This window comes from Rhinoderma darwinii, chromosome 3 (genome assembly GCF_050947455.1).
Source record: "Rhinoderma darwinii isolate aRhiDar2 chromosome 3, aRhiDar2.hap1, whole genome shotgun sequence".
Classification (NCBI taxonomy): domain Eukaryota; kingdom Metazoa; phylum Chordata; class Amphibia; order Anura; family Rhinodermatidae; genus Rhinoderma; species Rhinoderma darwinii.
Genome location: NC_134689.1, coordinates 306,068,197 through 306,085,586, shown reverse-complemented (window position 1 = coordinate 306,085,586; position 17,390 = coordinate 306,068,197). Strand labels below are relative to the sequence as shown.

General features: G+C 39.7%; 1 long non-coding RNA gene across 1 annotated transcript in view; it reads left to right on the top strand.

The window, feature by feature from the left end:
• LOC142748144 (uncharacterized) overlaps window positions 1-15,552 on the top strand; it is a 143,800-nt gene extending 128,248 nt beyond the window's left edge. Inside the window, exons 4-6 of the long non-coding RNA XR_012882148.1 lie at window positions 1,780-2,011; window positions 6,453-6,605; window positions 14,715-15,552. This is a non-coding gene — a long non-coding RNA (uncharacterized LOC142748144). The remainder of the gene's footprint in view (window positions 1-1,779; window positions 2,012-6,452; window positions 6,606-14,714) is intronic.
• Window positions 15,553-17,390: the final 1,838 nt, after the last annotated feature.

Sequence of the window (17,390 nt, the reverse complement as noted above, 5' to 3'; positions counted from 1 at the left end):
TAGCTGTGGAAAATAAATTATGTCCTTAATGGGGAATCATTGTCTATTTAAAATGACCAAACAGAGTATTTTAAATTGGGTTTCCTAACCAGACAGCCACTTTAAGATTATACAAATTCATATGGCTAGCTTAGCCCACCCAGTTATTTCAGGTATGTACTATATATAACAATACCACAAAAAAGGCCATACTCACTAGGTAGGTGGGTGGGTGAAAACCCGTTCCCATCAGGACGCAGACGGGTCAAAGAATGCTGCATTCTTTGACCCGTCTGCGTCCTGATGGGAACGGGTTTTCACCCACCCACCTACCTAGTGAGTATGGCCTTTTTTGTGGTTTTGATATTTATGTCCCATTTTTTCTGTTTGTGTTTTTAAATTAGGAACGTAAAGTTCTGGTTAGGGACTCGCAAGGCACTGGGGACCCTTGACGTTGGGTTGCGAGCTTTGCGTATTTTGGCCAAAATAACAACTAATACCCCATGTTTCATGGATATTTCTTACTACGTATACTACACTTTTTTTCAGGACGCAGCCGGGTCTTATATGCTGGGAGGGCATGATGTGCTGGCGTTTGGTTTGGAATGCAGAGCAGCCCGCTTTAGCTAACACTAGCGGCGTTACAAATAGGCTGTTATTCGGCAAGATACGCCATGCCTGACGACCAGCACATTATCCCTCCACGTATTACACATAGTACTGACACCCCATGTACTATTCACAGCACTGACCCCTATTCATCACATTTATTTATTTATTTATTTTTATTACATTATTACACAGTTCTGACACTTTCATACATACATATTTATTTTTTACCATCCATTCACACCCTAGCACTACACTGACACACATTTATCGCACACCTTTGAGCACTTAGTTCGCCACTCCCCTCAAGACTAGTGGGAGGGGCTATCACTATTTAATGCACACTCCTTCTGCAGCATTCTTTGACCCGTCTGCGTCCTGATGGGAACGGGTTTTCACCCACCCACCTACCTAGTGAGTATGGCCTTTTTTGTGGTTTTGATATTTATGTCCCATTTTTTCTGTTTGTATATATAACAATAGTAGGAAGCAAGAAAATATTGAATAGCAAAGACTCTGGTGGTTACAGTAACACAATATTTAACTTGTCTTAAAATGAAAATTAATTTTTTAGTCATTAACTAACAAATGCTTAATTAAAAATTATTTATTTTACAATCAGGAGCAGTCCGATAGCTGGGTAGCGGGGAAGTCAGATTCTACATTTATGTCCACACGATTTTACTGAGAATCCATGACAGAAATCCGAGGTTGACCACTGAATTTCTACCATCGATTTGCAGTTTTATCCACGGTGGATCTACATGCTGATTAGCCTAATTCAATGGGGCTAATCAGCATGCAGCTACCTGAAACGGTTTCCATTGGTAAACCGCGTCAAGAATTGACATGTCACTTCTTTTTTTCCGCAACATGGATATTCAAATCCACAACGTATGAACTATGCAGAGGATTCCCATTCAAAATGATTGGATGTATTCTACAAGTGTATTTCAGGTGGATTTCGGTGTGGAATACCTGTCGAAATCTGCGTGAAAATTCTGCCAATGTGAACAAGGCCTTAGAATACAAGCTACCTATATCTGCTGTAAAGGAAGCCACAGCAGAGCTAAAAGTAATGGATCTTTTATGTAAAATTATACTTAGCGAGAAAATAGATTTGGGTATAAGTGAGCACTGGAAATATGTGATCCTCAACATGTCGCTCGTATTCTTTATTGTACTTTTTAGGAAAAGCAGCCATTTCTTCTGGAGGTAAAGCCTGTCTTACAGCACTGTATAGTTAAAAGCATTATCTTGCAACCTCCTGGGGTCCTGCACAGCTCCGAGTACAGATGACATTCCTGGATTCATATACTGAGATAGGGCCGGTAATGCTCCGGGAAGAAAAGCTCCACGTAACAAGACTGGAGGAATTGATCTCTGGCACGTCATTTTTAACAGAGCTGCACAGGAATTATGGGTAAGACAGAAGAATGTATCCTACCTTGAAGCAGCATATGTGAAAATTATTTTTTTATGGTTCAGAAAAACATCAACTTCAATAAGCAGAGATATAAACAAAAATCCAAAATACTTACTGAAGAAAAATTCAGATAAAACCTGATTTATAAAAGAGAAAATTTCCCTTCAAATAAAAGGAAATTGTTGTGTTTAGTGTAATACTCTTGAATGGGCCAGAGATTTGAATGTACTTGCCCCAAAACAGTCACTGCTTGAGAAGTGTGAAATTAAAACACCTTAAAATTCAGGGTAATTTTGTTCTTCAATAGCGATGTTTTACTACAATTACTCTAGAGCGCATGTAGCGTCTACATCTTGTTCATTCTGCTTGCACAGTGGGATAACATCGTTATGATGAGTCACTTTCAGAAAAATAATGCATAGAAGTTAAGAGAAAATTGCAAGGGATCAAAGTAAGTAAAACTCTTGGCAGATTGCTGTTTATTTTCTTCTTTGTGTGATGTGATGCAAGGAGATGATGTACATCTCATTCCGAGTTATTTAGGCAGTTTTCAGAAGACGGAGTCGAATGTTACACAGTACACACAAAAGCGCTCATTAAAAGATGGCCGACACATGAGATTACAGACAATTCTCTCTATTTTATCAGGTGAGTTACAGATATTTTATGATAATCACCAACAATTATGGTTTCCATTGTCCTGCTGCAGTAAGAATGGATTGCTCACAATGAACAGTATAGACTGCATATAGTCATTCCTACACAGTTGCATCTCTAGATTACCCAAAAGCAGAGGCATAATTTGGGGCCCCTGGGCCCCATTCAACATTTGAAACCGAGCCCCCCACCTACCACTGTCTTCTTATGTGACGAGGCACCGGGGCCCGGTTGTAACTGCTACATTTGCTCCCCTTTTGGCTACACCCCTGCCCACAAGGCACGTTAAGATATAGAGGTGAAGATGCATAGACCTATGGGGGTTTCAAATCACAGCAATATAGGACAAGAACATATAGTAGTATATATTACAAATTTAGAAAGCATAAGCTTAAAAAGCCATGCTAGAATTCCTTTAGTCTTATCTAAGAATCCCACTGACATAATTTAAACTTAAATTGAAATAATAGTCCCATATATGCCAGGCTCATATGTGTTATCAAAGGGGTTACCTGCCCCTAACAATACCTTCCCAAATGCTCATAATATTAATAAAAAGAAACTTTATAATATATTTACATAAAAATTTGGCACCACCATGTTCCCTGCTGCTTCATGTTGTCATCCAGCCCCCCATCATGTTAAATAACCAAGATGGCCAACAATTGCATGCTACGCTCATGCAACGTAACCTTACTGGATAACATGTCCTCACCCAAAGATGGCAACAAGAAGTGGAAGCAGATGCGTAACTCTAAAGGTATATTGTAATGTTTTTTCAGCATGTAGGAAAGTATTCTTCGGGGGGAGGAAATGACTGAAAGAATTTAGTGAGTATTAAAAAAGAGTTTCAACTTCCCTATAAGAAGGTGGGGATGAGCTCTGGGAAATTTGTGGAAGTTGCAACCACAGACGTCACATCTTTCTACATTTTGTTTGGGTTTTACAGCCATCCATTAGTGCAGTAAACCTGCTAGTCTGACATCAAACTTTTTACACATGTAGCAAAGCTAAATTTGTTATTTAACCCTTTGTTATAGTAGCATGATAACTCTCCAACATAACGGTAAGTTTTTCACGCAGTTCTATGGAATGCCAATGAGAACATACTGTGATGTCACAATGAGCTATTCGGAAAGACAGACTCAGCTCTTCAGTATCTGTTCATCCCATTTACTTTCTGCAAATATAAAACACAGATAATCCATTTTTGAAATCCCAAAACTGAACCTTTGTAATTACATAATAAATTGAGGTAACAAATGCTGTTTTATGCATACATCAGGTTTGCTCCATTCAAGTAAAATTAGATTACTCCAAAGAGGGGGTTAACTCATGTATGAGTTAAAGTTAATTTGTCGGAAGTTTTAAACCCTCAAAACTGCTGACAGCGATATATACAGGGTGGCGAGTGTAGCAAAACTTTACCGGTGTTGTCGGTCACGCAAGTTGCATGACCGAGAAATAGACGTTTTAATGCCCTTGGCGATCCGATTGATAGTGTCATGGAAGCAGCACCTTGATATTCTCTGAATGCTGCTAGCCCCCCTCTTCTGCTCTGATTGAATGGCAAAGTTTCCTTATATCACATATGTATGATGCATGAGTATTTTTTTTTAGTAAATCATGAACTATGTCGGGTATATAAGACTATATTAATACTATGGGTTGCCTGCAGAGAATTTTTTCCCTTGAAGCTTGAAAATAAACAATACATAACATTTCATCAGCAGTCATTCTAATTTTGTATTGTATTGTGTTATAGGGGTATTCCAGGTTACAACAAGTTACACACTATCCGTAGGGTAAGGGGTAACTTGCTAATCGGTGGGTGTCCGACAACTCGGACCCCCACCGTTTATGATTCCGGGGACCCCGAAGTTGCCCGAACTCCTCGTTTGAACTGAGCGGCAGGTCGCTCATGCACACTGCCGCTCCATTCATTCTCTATGGTAGCGCCGGAGATAGCCGAGTGCAGTGTGCGGCTTTTTCTGGCGCTGCCATAGAGAATGAAGGGAGTGGCAGTGCGCATGAGCGACCTGCCGCTCAGTTCAAACGAGGGGTTCGGGCAACTTCGGGTTCCCCTCGTTCTCGTAAACGGTGGGGGTCTGAGCTGTCGGACACCCACCGATCAGCAAGTTACCCCTTACCCTACGAATAGTGTGTAACTTGTTGTAACCTGGAATACCCCTTTAACACAATACAACACAAAATTAGAATGACTGCTGATGAAATGTCATGTACTGTTTGCTTTCAAGCTTCATGGGAAAAAATTCTCTGCAGGCAACCCATAGTACGGATAGGGGGTAACTTGTTGTAACCGGAATACCCCGTTAAACTCTATTATGAGGCATAACAAAAGATTTATGAACAAAACACAGTACCACCTAGCCTGCAACATTCACATTGAAAGCTGGTTTGCTAGCTCTGACCAGTTACTGGTGGCTATCCTTCTAGATGCGATGAGCAATATTGATAAATATCCTTTAAATTAATGAATTACAGTAAGACTCTACACACTGCATTACTGATCCTGATTATAAACTCCCAGATTTCCTTCTTGATATTCTTCACCCCTTACATCTTGTTGGTGTGATATGGGTCTCCTAAATGTGGGAGCATCTTTTCTGATGGGTCCCACTGATGGTCTGAGGACCATTATTTGTACCAGCTTGCAGCACGTCTATGTTTTGCCCTTTACAGTGGATATGAAGTTCTATTATGTTACAATATGACATCTAAAAATTTATCTTTTTGAGTTTTAGTTGTGATATTTCTATTATATTTATCTGATAACTATGTATGTGCAATTTTTTTTTAAAGTTCTTAAATTTAAAGCAAAGGCTGTGTTCACATCAGCGTTGCCTTCCGTTGAGGGGTTCCGTCTGAGCTTTCTGTCGGGGGAACCCCTCAATGGAAAGGCAAACGGAAACCTTAACTAAGGTTTCCGTTTGGCTTTCAGTTGAGTGGTAGCTCCGAGGGAACCCCTCAATGGAAAGCAACGCTGATGTGAACAGGCCCAAACATGAATCATTCAAGTATGATGCAAAATAGTATTATGTTTGAGCCAATTAGATTGTATCATATCCGCTCATTGAAACACCCCCTGCCTAATGCCATATTTGTGCATAAATTTTATAGAATATATTAATTTGCCTAGAATGGCTATGGTGATCCTACAAGGTTTATGTGACATGCTCTAAAGCTGCCTGGATCCAATGATTCCAGTATCTGCAAACTATCAATCATGAGCAGGCCCAGATTTACCTATAGTTAAGTAGGCCCGTGCCTTTAAGTGGCCCTGGGGAAAAGGGTGCCTGCTGAAGGCAATATTTACATATGAATATACGAAACAGTGTAGTACCAATTGATATGGTAATTAAACACTCGCAGTGTTGTGGAAGGAAGGGGAGGACATCCAGGGAAGGACAAGGGGCAGGCTGCTGCACAAGTGTACTAAATGTTGTGAGGAGTAGACAAATATTTTAAAGCCATAGATGACTTAAGGGTCATTTACTTGATGGGAGAAGTCCAAAAAGTTACATAATTTGCCCACAGCCTCCGGTTTTGGTCATACTGGATCTAATCTGACATGTTAGAGTTTTTCACTTGGTTGTAATCGGAAGTGTGTGGAATCAGATATTATAATAATAGATAATAATATAATAAAAATAATAATAATTATTATTATTATTATTATTATATAAAAGAACAACACTTAACTTGTGGTTCTGCCTCACGGTATGACATTTTTTTTTTAATATTGTTTTTACATTGGCAGAAATGTTTGTAAGGGTATTGGCACAAAACTGCCCAAACAATCGCACATCTGATGCCAGATTTCCAGGTCTATGGCCAGCATCATCCAGCTTCTACCACTCGACCATTGCCAGGAAGACTACAAACTTTGGGCCTCCTGTAACTGGTAGCAGAAGTAAGACATCAGTTTGTTGAATGCTCTATATTATTACTCTATATTAATCTACAATATTTTAGGTTTACCCATCCCCATTAATCTAAAAACAGAAGATACTAAATTCATAAAAGGAAAAATAGCAGGGAATTCGATTTTCTTCCAGACCAGAAGAAGACCCCATGCAGGCTGACTCTTTGTGGAAGACTAGTGATTTTGTTGTTGTAAGCTTATTTGCATGACAACAAGTCACAGTCTGCCTCACAGTGCCCAGCGTTCTCACCGCCACAGGACGAAATAGAAAGAAGATATTCCAGAAGAGAGGAGCCTTCACAACTTGTGATCTGAGCTTATTGTTTGTAGATAAAAATGAACCTTCTCGCACTGAAATATGAATTACTGCCTACAGATTGCACACCGCTGAAGCTCGTGTATCATGTCCGTAGAAATAAATACTTACGTGTATTTTACAGTGCATTTCAACAGTATTATTTAATATCCCTATAAAACACCTTTTACTATTTGTTCTTTATTGATCAGCTTTTGATACTGTAACCCGACATATTGTAAATTCTAGTATCTGATATATATATATGTATATATATATATATATATATATATATATATATAAAAATGAAAGTGAATTTTATAAACAATAAATAGCAAATACCCTATAAAATATTTATTATCGACACTGCTCCTTTTGCAAGTTAGTTGATATAAGTTAGTTGATGTGAGATAATCTTCATATGTGGAAACAGAGTAGAAACCCATTTACTAAGGCCCTACGTACACGACCATAGTTTTTACATTAATCTGCGGATTCTTTAATTTCTATAGGCCACGCACACCTTTCCGTATATTTACGGATATGTGTCTGGGCCATAGAAATGATCCGCAAAATATAGAACATGTCCTATTCTTGACCACCATTGCGGCACAAACTTGCCCATAGAAATCGTGTGCAAAATTGTTGATTGCTACGAATGTGCATCCGTAGCAGTCCGTAATTGCGGAATAGTTGCTATGCGAACAAAATGGCGCCTGAGCGATCATGTGATCTTTCCAAGCGGTTGGGACATGTTGGTGACATAATTTGCAGCCTCCCTTTTTTTTGTGCATATGTAAATACGGATGCACTACATACCGTATTTGCGGACAGCGTGCAGATATGCTGATGACTTGTGGAAGACTATGGAGCCGTATGCGTGAGGCCCAACTGAGAACAGTGGAGCCAATTTTTTTTAATGTATTTACCCCAGTTTTTTCGTAAAATAAATTTAAGAATATGACACGTCAGAAAAACTGGCCAGGGCTTTAGACTCATGCCAAGCGTAACTCCTTTATTAAGGTTTTGCACCGGGTTTCATTTGCCATTGTTTTAATCCTATGCGCCATGTTGATGAATCTGGCGAGCACTGCACTGGAAGAAAGATTGGCATATTGCTCAAATGGTGCACCAGTATTAATAAATCTCCCCCTACCACTTCCAATATCCTTTACAAGAGTAAGAAAACCTTGTATTATTGCCCTCTTTCAATATGATCGCACTACCCGATAGTTGGCAAAGAGTTTGTAGTCCCTCAAAAGTAAATTGTATTCAGTGCTTCAGCATCTACGAGTAAGTGCATTTACAATGCAGGTGGCTCTGTTTTCACTGTAGTGGCTCCTAACATAGAGCATCATGCACATTGTGCATTTTTCCATGAGAAAAACCTGTGTGGAAACTAGAGGCACACGCAGGTCAAGTAGAGGCCTAAGGCCAGGATCACACACAGTTTTAGCCTCAGTTTTTTTAACCAAACACAAGAGTGGATGCAAAAGAAAAGAGATGCACCTGTCTTATTTGTATACCATTCCTTCCTTTTGGATCGACTTCTGGCTTTGGCTAAAAAAAACTGCATCAAAAGTGTGTGTGTGTGTGTGTGTGTGTGTGCGAGTGCGTGATATCCCGGCCTTAAGGATATTATGGGTAACATATTCGGAATCCGTACATGTTTCCCGAAAATGATTGTGTGCATGAGTCCAGATTAAGAAGCAGTTTTAACTATTGTAGATGTTTTTAGAGAATTTATAATAATAAAATGCATTCACTTTACGCTACACACAGAAATCAAATGGGGTCAGACATTTAAAGCTGTTTCCATGGACACAGATGAAAGGGGCAGGTGCAGACTGATCTTAAAGGACAGATTGGCAATGAGCAGAATATATCCAACCCAGGTGAACAGGTGTCTGGAGGCACCCACAGACAGGAAGACTGATGCTGAAACAATGAGGCGCAATGCACACGATGCGTATTACGTGCGGATTTGCGTGCAGAAAATCTGCAGCGTAATGCAGTACCAGCATAGTCAATGAGATTCCAGGAAATCTTATGTACACACTGCAGTATTTTTTGGGATGGAAATTGACCTGCGGTGCGTTTTTTAGAATCCGCAGCATGTAATTTATCTTGCGTTTCCGCTTGCGAATTGTATCTGCCTAATGCTGTGGAAAATCGCACCAAAAACAGCAGCACAAAAGCGCTCTGAAAAATGCGTTTTTTACCTGCGCATTTCCTGGGTATTATTGCTGCGGTTTTGGTGTGTATTTTTCGCAGAAAAAAAAACCACAATGTGTGCATGTAGCCTCAGGGTACATTTACATCTACAGTTTTTCTTCATGATTTTGTCGTTATTTTTTCTGGTCGAATTCTGGCAAAAACATAGTTACATAGTTACATAGTTAGTACGGCTGAAAAAAGACACATGTCCATCAAGTTCAACCAAGGGACGGGAAAAGGGAAGGAAAAAATTCTACACATAGGAGTTAATACTTTTTTGTTCTAGGAAATTATCTAACCCTTTTTTAAAGCCATCTACTGTCCCTGCTGTGACCAGCTCCTGCGGTGACTATTCCATAGATTCACAGTTCTCACAGTAAAGAAGCCTTGTCGCCTCTGCAGCTTGAACCTTTTTTTCTCCAGACGGAGGGAGTGCCCACTTGTTTTTTGAGGGGGTTTTACAAGGAACAGGATTTCACCATATTTTTTGTATGTGCCATTAATATATTTATATAAGTTAATCATGTCCCCCCTTAGTCGTCTTTTTTCAAGACTAAATAGGTTTAATTCTTTTAATCTTTCCTCATAACTTAAATTCTCCATGCCCCTAATTAGCTTCGTTGCTCTTCTTTGTATTTTTTCCAACTCCAGGGCATCCTTTCTATGAACCGGAGCCCAGAACTGAACTGCATATTCTAGATGAGGCCTCACTAATGCTTTGTAAAGTGGTAATATTACATCCCTGTCCCGCGAGTCCATGCCTCTTTTAATACACGACAATATCCTGCCGGCCTTTGAAGCAGCTGATTGACATTGCATGCTGTTATTGAGTTTATGATTTACAAGTACACCCAGATCCTTCTCAACAAGTGAATCCGCCAGTGTAGCTCCCCCTAGGACATATGATGCATGCAGGTTGTTGGTACACAGATGCATAACTTTACATTTATCTACATTAAACTTCATCTGCCAAGTGGATGCCCAAACACTTAGTTTGTTTAAATCTGCCTGCAATTCATGAACATCTTCCATAGACTGAACTATATTACATAGCTTGGTGTCATCTGCAAAAATAGAAATAGTGCTATTAATCCCATCCTCTATATCATTAATAAATAAGTTGAATAATAGTGGTCCCAGCACTGAACCCTGGGGTACACCACTTATTACCGGGGACCATTCAGAGTAGGAATCATTGACCACAACTCTCTGGATACGGTCCTTGAGCCAATTCTCAATCCAATTACAAACTATATTTTCTAAACTTATAGTCCTTAATTTACCCATTAGGCGTCTATGGGGGACAGTGTCAAATGCCTTTGCAAAGTCCAAAAACACTAAATCCACAGCGGCCCCTCTGTCTAGACTTCTGCTCACCTCTTCATAAAAACAGATTAGGTTAGTTTGACAACTTCTGTCCTTAGTAAAACCGTGCTGGCTGTCACTTATAATACTATTTTTTGTCACATAATCCTGTATATAGTCCCTCAATAGCCCCTCAAACATTTTCCCCACGATGGATGTTAAGCTTACTGGTCTATAATTACCCGGGGAAGACCTAGAGCCCTTTTTGAAAATCGGCACCACATTTGCGCTGCGCCAGTCCCTTGGCACTATACCAGTCACTAGAGATTCTCTGAATATTATGAAAAGGGGGACAGAAATAACTGAACTAAGCTCTTTAAGAATTCTAGGGTGTAACCCATCTGGTCCCAGGGCCTTGTGCACATTTATTTTATTTAATTTAGCTTGGACCATATCTACATTCATCCAATTCAGTATATCAACTGATATATTAACAGCACTGGCACCGGCTACATCAGCTGCTCCTTCTTCAGTTGTATATACAGAGCTAAAGAACCCATTTAGTAACTCTGCCTTCTCTTGATCCCCTGTGACCAACTCCCCATTACCATTATCTAGGGGTCCTACATGTTCAGACCTTGGCTTTTTAGCATTTATATACTTGAAGAATTTTTTGGGATTTGTTTTACTATCCTTGGCCACCTGTCTTTCATTTTGTATTTTTGCTAATTTTATTACCTTTTTACAGATTTTATTAAGCTCTTTATATTTTACAAAGGCTGCAGATGTACCCTCAGATTTGTATTTTTTAAATGCCCTTTTTTTGTCATGTATTGCCCCTTTCACAGAAGGTGTAAACCATGTGGGGTTTAATTTGAGTCGTTTATACTTGTTACCTATAGGAATAAATTTTGCACTATAATAACTCAAAGTAGATTTGAAAATCTCCCATTTATCATTTGTACCATTATTTGACATTAGTTCTTCCCAGTCTATATCCTGAATTGTAGCCCTCATCCTGGGGAATTTGGCTTTCTTAAAATTAAATGTTTTTGCCCTCCCAGCCTGCGTTTGTTTTTTACAGTATAGGTAAAATGTAACTATATTATGATCACTGTTACCGAGGTTTTCACGAACATTGAAATTCCCAACAAGATCTGCATTATTAGAAATGACCAGATCCAACAGAGCTTCACCTCTAGTCGGGTCTTCCACAAACTGGCCCATAAAATTTTCCTGCAACAGGTTGCAGTTGAAGCTGAACCATGACACCAATTAATATCCCGGAAATTAAAATCTCCCATTATCACTACAGTACCCGCCTGTGCAGCCTGCTCCATCTGTCTATATAGCTGAACTTCCATCTCCTCAGTTATATTGGGGGGTCTATAGATTACACCAAAAGTAATTTTTTCAGTGCTTACCTCCCTTTCTAGTTCCACCCACAAGGTTTCAACCTCCTCACAGTATTCACCCACTATTGTCTCTTTCACACTCGCCTTCATATCATTTCTCACATACAGACATACACCACCACCTTTCCTATTTGTCCTGTCTTTCCGAAAAAGTGTAAAACCCTGTAGATTTACAGCCCAGTCATGTGAAGAGTCCAGCCATGTCTCAGCAACACCAACTATATCTATATTTTCTTCCAGTACCAAGGCCTCCAGCTCCCCCATTTTGCTTGCTAGACTTCTGGCATTTGTGAACATACACTTTAACTTGCCTGTCAGTTTTTCACTTTTATCAGAAATGTGATTTGACATTATTTGGGCATTTTTATTTACACTGCTGTTCTGTAACGAAAGGATCTCCTTATCTTGTTGTCTAGTCCTCTCCCCACATTCTGTTTCTCCCCCCACCAATATAGTCTGACCCCTCTCTAACCTGGCTACCCCTTTTTTTTCTACATTGACCTCCCTCCTCAGCCCTAGTTTAAATACTCCGCCACCCCAGCTAGAATTCTCTCCCCCAGCACAGCGGACCCCCTTCCATTTAGGTGCAAATCATCTGCAGAATACAGTTTGTACCCCAATGAAAAGTCAGCCCAGTGCTCTAGGAACCCAAATCCTTCTCCTCTACACCAATACTTAAGCCATGCATTTAACTCCCTGAGCTCCCGCTGTCTTTCCTGTGATGTGCAACAATAACGCAAAAAAATATATACTTTTTTTTCACAATTACAGGAAAATAGCATGGCAACAACAAGGCAAAAACGGTATGTGTAAACATAGTTTTTCCATTGCAGAAAATATTGCGCAGTAAAGATCTGTACATTTATATGAGGTTTGTAAAAATGTATGCACATGCTGCAGAAACATTCCCATCAGATGTATAGAACAAGCCTCAGCTCCATGAAGATCAAGTACACCTGAACGGTAAGACTGGGTTCACAGGACCTATTTTCAGACGTAAACGAGGCGTATTATGCCTCGTTTTACGTCTGAAAATAGGGCTACAATACGTCGGCAAACATCTGCCCATTCATTTGAATGGGTTTGCAGACGTATTGTGCAGACGACCTGTCATTTACGCGTCGTCGTTTGACAGCTGTCAAACGACGCCTCGTCAAAAGAAGTGCAGGACACTTCTTGGGACGTGTTTGGAGCTGTTTTCTCATAGACTCCAATGAAAACAGCTCCAAAAACGGACGTAAAAAACGCCGCGAAAACGGCGCGAAAAACGCGAGTTGCTCAAAAAACGTCTGAAAATCAGGGGCTGTTTTCCCTTGAAAACAGCTCTGTATTTTCAGACGTTTTTGGTCACTATGTGTGCACATACCCTTAACATTTTTAGGCCAGTTACACACAAACATAGGGACCTATTGATACTGTCAGTTCGGGTCACTGGACCCGCAGATGGGCTGGGACTCGCGTCCGTAATGCATGAGCAAAAATGCGCCCGTGTTAGGCTCATGTGAATCCGACTTACAGAAGATATTTATCAGAGTGCGACATTTTTAACCCTAGACTGGGATTTGTAATTTGCATTTTTTTAACAGGCCCTTTTCCATGTCGTTAGAACCTTCTTCTAAAAATTATCTTTGTAATGCAGAAAATGACTGATGAGAGAGATAATAAACTTTATGTACAGTTGTTTATCATCTTATATCAAGGTGTCAGCATTTGTAATATCATTGTTTCTAATATTCTGTGTATTATTGTATATGAATAACTTGTACTGAAGGTTTAGTCAAACATATTCCTACTCAAATGTGTTGTATGTTAGTTGGAATCATTACCAGACTGGAAGCGTTGACGACACAGGGGTCACCCATTGTAAAGAGTACTAGTCACCACTGTTCCCTCAAAACCTTGAACTCTGAAACTTATTGGGGTAAAAATTCTAAACCCTCCAGACAGAAAAATCTGCTGTTGGTTTAGTTAACCTCATTAGAATGTTGTTTTAACTCTTCCCTTTCCAGAGCATACAGCTTAGGGAGTGTTCACATCAGCGTTGCCCTTCCGTTGAGGGGTTCCGTCTGAGGTTTCTGTTGGGTTAACCCCTCAATGGAAAGGCAAACTGAAACCTTAGCTTCCGTTTCCCTCACCATTGATCCTAAAGGTGACGGAAACGTTGCTAAAGGTTTCCGTTTGTCACCGTTGTGACAGGGTTCCGTTGTTTTGACTTAATCAATAGCGCAGTAGTCTGGCCCTTAGGCCATGTTCAGACGTGGCGGAATTTTTCCCCGCAAATGTTGGTGCAGATTTGGGGCAATTACGCAATGAATCTGCAGCAACATTTTTATATTTGACAGGTAATTCAGACGTTGCAGATATCACAGCGGACTTGCCACAGATTTCCGTTTTTGCATTGCAAATGTTGAAATCTGCAGTGAAATTCCGCTTCTTCAATGTAATGTGCACGCTGCGGAGCCAAAATTCTGCACCGCAGCATAATTTCCGCACAGTTATTTTCCGCAACGTCTGATCTAACTTTCCTAAAAATGTATAGAAAGATATGAAAAAAACTGCTGCTGCAGAATTCCACTGCGGACTGTACCTGTGCAGCGCCACCACAATGGAAAAAAAAGCATTACATAGTGCCTTTTGGGAAATGAATCGGCAGCCAATGTAATGCACAGACGGACTAGGTCCTCTAAAGAGACGCTCCGGGAAGCCACCTTCCTCTCGAGGTATTTGATGAAGGTCCCAAATGATGAACAACCTTCTGTTCACGAAGAATGTCCTAATAGGGTATTTGAAAATAGGTTATCTAAAATAGACAACCCCTAAAAGGGTAATTACCATCTCAAGCATTTATGTCTCGCATCTATTTAGAGAACAGAAGTCCCCCAGCCCCTCTCCTGCCTTATGAGATCCCCGCCGGCCGCCACTTCCAGGTGGAGAATAAATGGAGAGGTGGCCGCCCCTGCCCCTCTCTCGACATTGGTGTACGTCCTAGACCTGCATGTATCAGACATTTACGGCATAGGTGGGAATAACTATTCTGAAATGATATATTTTAACATATTTGGGTAGGGGGTATTTTTCCTTAAAAACTACAATTTCTTAGAAAATTCTAAATGTTATTATTCATGTTAAATAAGAAAAAAGATTGTATTACTAAATCTTTGTCAGGGATATGCTTTTCGCCTCAGTAATTTATGATTCTGATCACCTTAGTTGTTGCTTTTGTCCATATTTAAAGTAAAAGCAACAAGAGGCTTGGTTTGAAACTGCCACCAGCATTAGAACTGAAGGAAAAGACAGGCAGACAATCCGTCTAATCAGAGGAGCATTCAGAAAAAACGACTATTGAACTTAATTCCCAGCACTCATCAGTGCTTTTCAAAGGAGGAAAATTATAAACCATTTATGCTGTTTTTTTGTTTTGTATTGAAAAAGTGTGCAAAAATTGTGCAAGCTCTGTTGTAATCACCGTCATTACTCCCGCACACACTTGACCTCATCTTTTCAGGCTGTTGTATTTATTTTTCATGAAACCGCAAGTACAAAATGAAGACTGGGGCATGCTGTGAACTTATTTTGGAGCCTGAGGAATACGTGTCTGCAGTAAACCCCTCGCCAATTTGTGCATTGTTTTTTTTATTTTTTCCATTATTAAAGATTTTTTTTGTTTTGGATTTTTTCCAAAAAAGAAAAAAAAGATTTTGTTATCAGTAACATCTTCATGAAACCCTCATGCTGAGTCCAGTCTGTGGTGTCCATGTTTGATATTTTTTTGTATATTTTATTGGTATTGTTTCTATTCATAAAGGTTGAATTGTGACACAACTGTGTATCAGCATGATTTATTTTTAAATATTGCTATGAAACAGAAAGGTGGAAATATATAACCCTTCGTAGTGTTAAAGCTAGCTAAAATGTTTAGGTCTACTCATGGGCAAGACAAAGAGGTAGATTACAGCATTTGCAGGAGCACAACACACTCATGTGACATAGCTAGATTTACTATTATTTTTGTCACCATTTGAAGCATGTCCATATTCAAACAATAGCTATTGTATAATAAATAAAAATATTAGCGTTTTTGGGGGAAACGCAAAATTGTAATCCCCTCTAAATCAGGATCATAATCTTGCAACTGTCTCTGAACACCACCATTTCCTGAGAGTTTACATTTAGAGCAAAGGTTTTGAAGTGGCATTTCTCACCGTTTGTTCAAAGTACATGGCCAGTTCAGGGTACGGTACGTTCCCATGGATTTTTCATGCAATTTTTCAAGCATCAAAAAATGCTTCTAAAAATGCTAGCGCTACTGCATGCTCCGGCATGCGGGTTCGTTCAATGGAGCTAATCTATGGCTTTTCAGTGTGGAATCCGCATCAATTATGAACACACTGTAGATTTTAAAATGCTGAAGAATACCCCATTTACATGCATTACCGGCAGAATTATGTCCGGGTATAGGCACAAAATCCTTGCCTGAATCCGGACAGAAACCACAATGTGTGAACATGGCTTTAGGGTGTATGAACATCTCCCCAGGGTATATTCACATGCAACAGATTTGTTGCAGAAATTTCTGTGACTATTCTTTACATCTGAATTGAATTTGTAAAAATTAATGCACATGCTGCCGAAATATCCCCATTCAGATATATGGAACGTTTCAAAGCTGACACGTGTGAACATAAGACTAAGACAAATCCTTTTCTGCAGACGTTGGCCAGTCATTGTGATGATGGTGGAAACCGGTAATTTTGCCCAACTTTAGTCTGTGTATGGGCTTATTTCTCCACACAAACATATACGAAATCTCCCAGGTTATTTAGATATATATGTGGCACTATAGAATGTTTGTTAGATATCCTATAACATTGGTTCTAGAGCAGTGCCTGCCTCAGTGCCCCCATATTATAACCAGCTTATTTCCAACCACTATATTAATTTCCCTCCTCCCTTGAAATAGAAAAAGTGGTGTTACTGATTGCTTCTGCCGAGATAGTAGTGTGGCATCTAGCCGAGCGGGACTGTGCATGTAATCTGAGATCTAAGTTATTCCATACATTTAAAGGAATATTTTATCTTGACTCGTAGTATAGTATTCAATGTGTCCCTGATATTAGTGACCATGACATGGCTCAAAATATTATAATATAATTTGAGATATTGAGGACAATAAAGCCAGTAGAGGAAGTAAATATGGTAAAAAAAAATGCTGCAAAACCACACCCTAAGGCTAGATTCACACGGGCGTTGCGCATCTCAGATGTGAAAAACTGCTGTCTTTCACATCTGAGGTGCATTCGTGTTCTGCGGGATGCGATATCACGCATCCCCATAGACTAGAGTCTATGGAGGGATACGTGAAGCGTGAAAAAATAGGACATGTCGTGTGAACGACCACATTGAATTATATAGATTCATGTGACAGCCGTTGTTTAAAAGGCCGTCACACAGATGTTTAACACGTTTGTGTGAATAAGGCCTCAATGTACGTTCAAACGTAGCAGAAACTTTACACTGCGGATTTTGCAGAAAATGTGTGGC